This window comes from Tenrec ecaudatus, chromosome 1, assembly GCF_050624435.1.
Source record: "Tenrec ecaudatus isolate mTenEca1 chromosome 1, mTenEca1.hap1, whole genome shotgun sequence".
Lineage (NCBI taxonomy): Eukaryota > Metazoa > Chordata > Mammalia > Afrosoricida > Tenrecidae > Tenrec > Tenrec ecaudatus.
The window spans coordinates 255,439,391-255,446,918 of record NC_134530.1 but is presented as its reverse complement, the minus strand read 5'-3'; the positions used below and the strand labels follow the sequence as shown (position 1 = coordinate 255,446,918).

General features: G+C 44.0%; 1 pseudogene; it reads right to left on the bottom strand.

The window, feature by feature from the left end:
• Positions 1–1,563: 1,563 nt before the first annotated feature.
• LOC142425995 (AP-3 complex subunit sigma-1-like) lies at positions 1,564–4,597 on the bottom strand (annotated as a pseudogene).
• Positions 4,598–7,528: the final 2,931 nt, after the last annotated feature.

Sequence of the window (7,528 nt, the reverse complement as noted above, 5' to 3'; positions counted from 1 at the left end):
CTGTGAGCCAAAGACTAAATCCTTCATGTTTTGAATTTTTTTTTACCGTGTTGACTTGTTAATTTCCCTAATAAACTCCCTAAATTAGAAATATTGTGAGTCTGTGCAGCCATTGCAATGAACTATTGGACCCAGTAGAGAAGTTGAATGCCTTCGGAGGAACAGTTGGCGTGAGAATAGGGAGAAACGATGGAGGGTGGAGGTATGTCTCTTGTGGCAGTTGGCCTATGGCTAATGTGAAGTTGGACCCTCCGTCTTCTTACTGAAGCTGGAGGATGCCTCCATGCCTTTTTCTCAACAAGCAACCAAAGAAATCAACATATCAGGTGGTAAGTACTCCTTAAACCAAGATAGAGACAAGATGGGTCATATTTTGGTAGGGTGATGAGGGAAAGATGACTTCCCATCTCTATGTGAATAGCTCACATTCCAGTGGTGATGCTTCCAGCCTAAGAACAGACAACGAAGAAAGTATTAATAGATGTTTGCAGCTGTTTCTTCTCATTGCGAGTTGTGCTTTATCAGCAAATGGAGGTCCCAAAGACTTTACTCCCTTCATGTCATTATGTCAACTCTACTCTGAGAAGGCGGTTCTTCCTCAGGCATATTTTGGGTGACTTCAGACCGCAGGGTTCATCTTCTGATCTTTATCTGACAATGCTCTGCTGCTAGTCATGAGTTTTCAGTGGCTAATGCCACTAAATTTTTAGTGGCTAATGCCACTTGACCCATGTACAGGTCTGTCATGAGCACAATGATGGGTTCTGGATTTCCCCTTCTTCTCAAGGCTATCCATAGTTTGTAACGATCCACACAGTCAACTCTCTTTGCATAGTCAATAAAACACAAATAGACATCTTTCTGGTGTTCTCTGCTTGCAGCCACTATCCATCTGACATCAGCAATGATATCCCTTGTTAACATTCCCTTCTGAGTCTAACCTGAATTTCTTGCAGCTTTCTGTCAATGTATTTCTGCAACCATTGTTGAACAATCTTCAGCAAAAGTTTGCTTGCATATGTTGTCAATGGTATTGTTCTGTAATTTGTGCATCCTGTGGGGCAACTTTTCTGTGGAATGAGTACTAACATGGATCAAGAGGCCATCATTCAAACAGAACAAGAAAATATTGCATGTTTTAAAATAAAGGTATATATGTCAGGGTTATATCTCCTTATTACACTTATTCTCCACCCCCAGTTATGTTGTAGTTTATTTAAACTACGAGAAAAGGTCATAATGTTTTCATGCAACATATACTCAAATCTTTAAATAACAATGATGAGAAATAGCAGACGGAGTTACGGAATGCTGTACTTGTGATCCATACAAAACACCAATACTCTGGGCTGTACATAATTAGGGGAATATCTCATCAAACACTTTTCAAAATACTGTAATAGTCAATACATAGAGGCATGCCTTTAGGTGGGTATAGGAATGCAGTTTAGAAAAGAAAAAAAAACACAACAAAATTACTCAATTTCTTTAACATCAGTGGACAAGAAAAGCAACATTGAATTTCACATACTGACTTTGCACAACCTCTATACAGTACCTTGACTCTGTTTTTGGTAAACAACTGCATGGTAAACTTGGATGACTTTCCCTCCTGGATTTTACCTGGGAGTAGCCTTTTATTTTAAAAAGGGCAGGTTTAGCACTTTTATACTGATGTCACCAATATTAATATTTCTTGGGATCTCAGGAAGATTGATATTCTTTTTAAAAATCATTTTCTTGGGGTCTTGTACACGCTTATTAAAATCCATCCATCCATCCATTGTCAAGCACATTTGCACATTTGTTGCCATCATCATTCTCAGAACATCTGCTTTCCACTTGAGCCCCTGGCATCAGCGCATTTCCCCCCGTTCCCCCCTCCTTCATGAACCCTTGATAATTTACAAGTCATTATAATTTTGTCATATCTTACACTGTCCAACATCTCCCTTCACCCACTTTTCTGTTGACCGACCTCCAGAGAAGAGGTTATATGTAGATCTTTGTAATGTTTTCCCCCTTTCCACTACACCCTTCTTCCACCCTCCCAGTATCACAGAGGCATCAAAAGTTCACATGGAAGAAGCACACGAGCCTGTGCAATCACAAGGTGTCCAAGGGACTAGGCATCAAGCATCAAGGAACAAAAATCACATCATTGTGAATGAGGGGGAGCTCAAAGCGGGGACCCAAAGGCCACCTGCGGGTAAATGGACATCCCCCCCATAGAAGGGTCTCAGAGAGGAGATGAGCAGGCCAGGTGCCAGTGTAGCCATTAATACTGCGTGTAAATACAATTTTGCTGAAGACCATACAACAAAGGCTGCAGCAGTTCATTGACAGCGAGCTGCAGGATTCAAGTCAGATTCAGAACAGAACTTGGAACAAGCCAGATAATTGCTGATGTCAGAAAGATTTTGATTGAAAGAAGGAAATAACTGAAAGATGGCTACCAGTGTTTTGGGTGTTTTTTTTTTTTTTTTTTTTGGACAATGCCAAGGCCATCAACTGCATGGATCATAATAAACTTTGGTTAGCCTTCAAAGGAATGTGCTTTGTAGAACACTTCATTGTGCACCTCCAGAACCTGTACATGGAGCAAGAGCCATTTCCCCCCAAGAACCAACTTTAAGAACATAATAAGGACCACAGCATGATTTAGCATGAGGAGTTAGGTCTCGTTTTTGTATCCCCTCAAAATACTTATTCAATGAATATGCTGAACAAATCATCAGAGGAACTTGTATGAAATAGAATGTGGCATCAGGACTGGAAGACAGCAAGAACATGGCCATGCTGAAAACAAAATGGGATTGCAAACCTGAAAAATGTACTTCTGCCAAAATACAAAGTCACCACCACCACACATGACAACCACCGCCCACATAATCAAGCCCCTTTGGACGCTTTCCTTGAGGATTATTGATGTATTTATCTTCAACAGTCTTCACCCACCCCCACCATATGCTTCACCCTCCCTGGGGTAGTCCCTGCCCTTCTCTTCACACTGTTTGTCTTCCTATCTTTCCCTAACTTACCATCATCAAATACCTCACTGACACAAGCATCTCAGTATTGCAACCTGTGGAAGTAATTTCCAATCAACCACCAGTCACCATATATCCTCATAGCGCTGAATGGTTGCAATGTTTTTCAGGTTTCCTGTAGAGGCTCCTGGAGGCCACACCAGGTATCTCAAGGCTGTTATCCCTGTATGAGCAAGAAGTGTCACTTGAAGGGCTTGGAGTCTCTGGGACTTCCTCTTTCTCTTGTGTTGGACATGGATCTTCTTTCTTACCCTTCCCTAAGTAACAGACGAATATTGCTGACTTCTTTGCTCAGGTCAGTTCTGTGAATTCTATTCACAACAGATTGTCCCCTTTGCAAAAACGTCTCCATGTGGAAGTGAAATTTAGAGAGACCATTAAGTAGAGAGAAAATGGGAAGTGGGTGGCAAGGGCATTATGTTGAGACTGTTCTTAGGTAGAGGAGGTATTTGGAAAGGAAAGGCAGGGTTGGTACCTTGAGCTCCAAGAGAGTGGCAGGTGAAGAAGAACAGGAACATGGAAGGGGCCATCTGACCTTGTCCTTGTCCATCATCCTGTGTGGATCAGGTTCTTCCTCTTCTTATACTTTCGGTGGTTTAATCCTCCACTGCGTCTTTTTAGTCCTTATCTACAGCAGGCTCTTGATTCTTCTGTCATGTCTGCCTTTTCAGTCATGTGGTACATCCATCATCAAAAGACATCACTGACATAAGCATCTCAATTTTGCAAACAGTGGAAGTAATTTTTAATCAACCACCAGTCACCTATATATCCTCATAGCGCTGAATGGTTTGCAATATCTTTCAGGTTTTCTCTAGGGTCTCCTGGAAGCCACACCAGGTATCTCAAGGCTGTTACCCCTGTATGAGCAAGAAGTGTCACTTAAAGGACTTGGAGTCTCTGGGGCTTCCTCTTTCTCTTTTGGTGATGTTAATCTTCTTTCTTACTCTCGCCTAAGGAACAGACCAATATTGCTGACGTCTATGCTCAGGTCAGTTTCTGTGAATGCTATTCACAACAGATTGTTCCCATTGCAATATGGTCTCCATGTGTCGATTGATATTCTTTATAGTTGATACAGCATGGACGGGAGCTCCTGCTAAGCCAGCCTCAGATTTCTCCAGTTTATTTTGTGCATCAATTTTTGTAACACTCTCATTCGTGTTGGTCTTCAATACCATTCCCCCCATCACCATTGCTGCAAGAACATTGGGAACCTTATCTACATGGAAAATTAAATCTGGTTCATATTTTTAAAACACTTGTCTAATGTTTCCAAGAATACTTGAATTAGATCTAACATGCCAAGTTCACTTTCTGAAGAATCCACACAGAAGACAAAATGTGCTACATAATGTCAACATCTCAGTTTTGTTGTCAGATCCTATTAACAATCCTCCTACTAGGAAATTACAAACATTTTCATCTCTTAGATACCAAATGGAAGGCCTCCCTGATGATTTGTTATTGTCTTCACTGTAGGGCTTATAGAACTTGGAGAGCTGCGCCTTCCCGTGGTTGTTGAAGATAAGAATCGCCTTGATCATGGCTGGGCCTGGTGTTCCTGCTGGTGTCCCTTCCCCACCTGCCCTCATTACACTTATTCAACTGGTATAATAATCAGAGAAGCTGAACTGTATGGATAATGTGGAATAAGCAAGGAGGACTTGAAACACGTTGATGAAGATAAGAAATGGCAACCTTCAGTATGGATTGCAACTCAATATAAAGAAAACAAAACCCCTCACATCTGGACCTGTAAGAAGCATCATGACAAATAGAGAAAAAAATGAAGTTGTACGGATTTCATCTTTCTTAGATCAAACAATCAATGCTCACTGGAAGCAACAGTCAAGATATCAAGTGATGCACTGCATTGGGTAAATCTTCTGTCTGGTCTTTATTTTTAGGATTCTTTAAAAAAAACCTTTTGATTATAGAGAATTGCAAGCATATACAAAAAGATAGAATATAATGAATAGGCCCAGCACTACTCTTCCACAATTATCAACTAACTTATGCTCACTTTCCCAAACAAACAAACAAACAAACAAACCAAACTCACTGCCATTGAGTCTGACTCATGACAACTCTAGCCCTGTAATATTTGGAAGCAAATCCCATGTCATTTTATTTAATATGAAAGTAACTCAGTGACTTATTGCTGAAACATAATGACTTAAAAACAAATCAGATTAAGACACGCAAAAAACCTCCTATTATGCCATTATTAAATATAAAAAGCAATTTGTAGGAATCTTTAATTTGCAGTAATGAGAGTCTATATAAGAATCAGGTCAGTAAAGAGAAAAATGTGTTGTAAGTATAATAAATCTGAGGTCAATATTTCACAAGGAGTAAGATCAAAATCATATTAATCTGACAAAGACATCATTGCAAAAACTAACTGGACAGGGAGGTGGGGTGAGTGGGCATTTTTCTGGTAAACTAGACCAAGCGATAGTGGGTCCTGTTTGTCTTCAGGTATCTTAAGAGAGGGGGTCCTGACATGGTGGAGCGGGACTGAACTGAGCTGGAAGGGAACAATTTTCCTCTCTTGGCTGTGGAACCGTAGCATCACACCCTCCTATAAATGAAACATGATGGGGGTAGAGTTTATAAGAAATATGAAGGAATGAACAGGTGATTCCTTTAACTCACGGCCAGGGGTGGATTGACTAAGCTGGGAGGGCTTGGCGGAACTCAAAGCAGTATAAATGAACACAGTATAAATGTGAAGGTGGCCACAATAGAACCCCTTTGAAGGCTAACTTGTGAAGCTTGGTCTTTCCCAACTGTGTGACAGAAAGCACACTCCCATTCCCAGCTCTGGACTGTTCATCCACAGGCAGTTACTTGAAACTTTAGTAAAATAATTCCTTAATTTCCCTCGCTATTTTCTTTGCATTCAGTGTGCAGAGATGGGAACAAGCAGAATTTGGACTGGCAGGGAGCAGGGAGAATGGGGAGTGAAGGAGCAGCCCTGTGACTAGCTGTGTAGAGGTCCATCCATCAGTACATAAGGCACAGCTTGAGAAGTCACGAAGTGCAGTCTCCAATCTTCTGGGAAGATAATACTCCACCGTTTCCCTCCCAGAAAGCCGGGAGTCTGACACAGCGCTCTCAACTGTGGTCATACCCATTCCCCACAGATTGAGAATTCTGTTCTTTAAGCAACCGAACAGAGACCCCTGGGGGTCAGAGTAGAACTGTGCTCCAATGCCTTTCAATGGCTGAACCAGAACTAGATTGTTGGGCCTTTCTTGCCAGGCAGGCACTTCTGGGTGGACCAGGGCTTCCAACCTTGCAGGCGAACAGCCCAGCCAGCACAGAAACCCTATGGGCACCTCCCAGGATCAGACCCCTAGGCAGCCCACCTCCAGTGGTCAATGAAGGAGTCTTGAGGTTAGGTCTACGGTTAGCATTCATTCCAATAAAGGTGATCCCTCCCGGCCCCTCACTGAGACACACAATTTTAGTATCGTCATGGAATGACTTCGTAAATATTTCCAAATAACAGTCTTAAAAGTCCCTGTTACATTCCTTTTAAAATGCTAGCAGGAAGAAAGACTCAGAAAAAAGCACAACCTTTCATCCTGTTTAAAACCCTATAAAAACTTCACTAATGTCTTGTTATTTTCTCTTTCTCACAAGACCTGTAACAACCCTGGACAGGGCTTCACAACAGGGTGCAGGCATCCCTTAAGTGGAAATGATCAGACCGACTTTTCTTCGCGCAAACACCTCTTTGAACAGAGAGATTTGGAGCCAATCGCGTTGCCCACGGGGTGAGCGCCTCACAGGACTGCGAGCTGCGTGCACTCGGGCGAAAACGGCCGCGACAACGCCGCTCCTGACGGAAGGGTGCGGTTCCTCCCCGCCCGCGTGCCGGCCGGTCCCGGCGAGCACAGAGGGCCCCGCGTGCCCACACCGCCCGAGAGGGGCAGGTCTCCGGCCTCAGGGGCCTGGCGGGCTTCCGGTTCGAGTGACGTCTCAGGAAACGAGCGCACTGTAGGCCGGGTAGGAAGTCGAATCGAAGGGGAGTGCGAGACAGGGCTGGGAAGGCCTTTAGATACGTCTGCCGCGTATCCCACGTCTTTGTGTGTGTGTATGGGGGGGACCCTGGGGAAAAGCGCCCGCGATACAAAAGGTGTCTCAAAGCTCTACGGTCACCAAGGCCTAGGCCCGCGCGGAGTCACAGGCTTCTGGAGCCCCGAGGGCAGGAGGAAGGAGAGCGACACCAGGCCGGCCTCGGAAGCCGCTGACACCGCCTAGCGGCGGAGTCGGGGCCGTTGCGCACGCGCACGCGCACGCGCACCACGCCCGCTAACCCAACTGCAAGCCAGCATCTGCCCAGGCTTTCCAACCAGGGGAAAGGGCAGTTGGGAAGGGCCCGAGAGGAGTATGGGTGGGGACCTGGCCGCTCGGGAGGCTTCTATTGGCTCGTATTACTCCGCCCCCGATTCCGATTGGCCGAA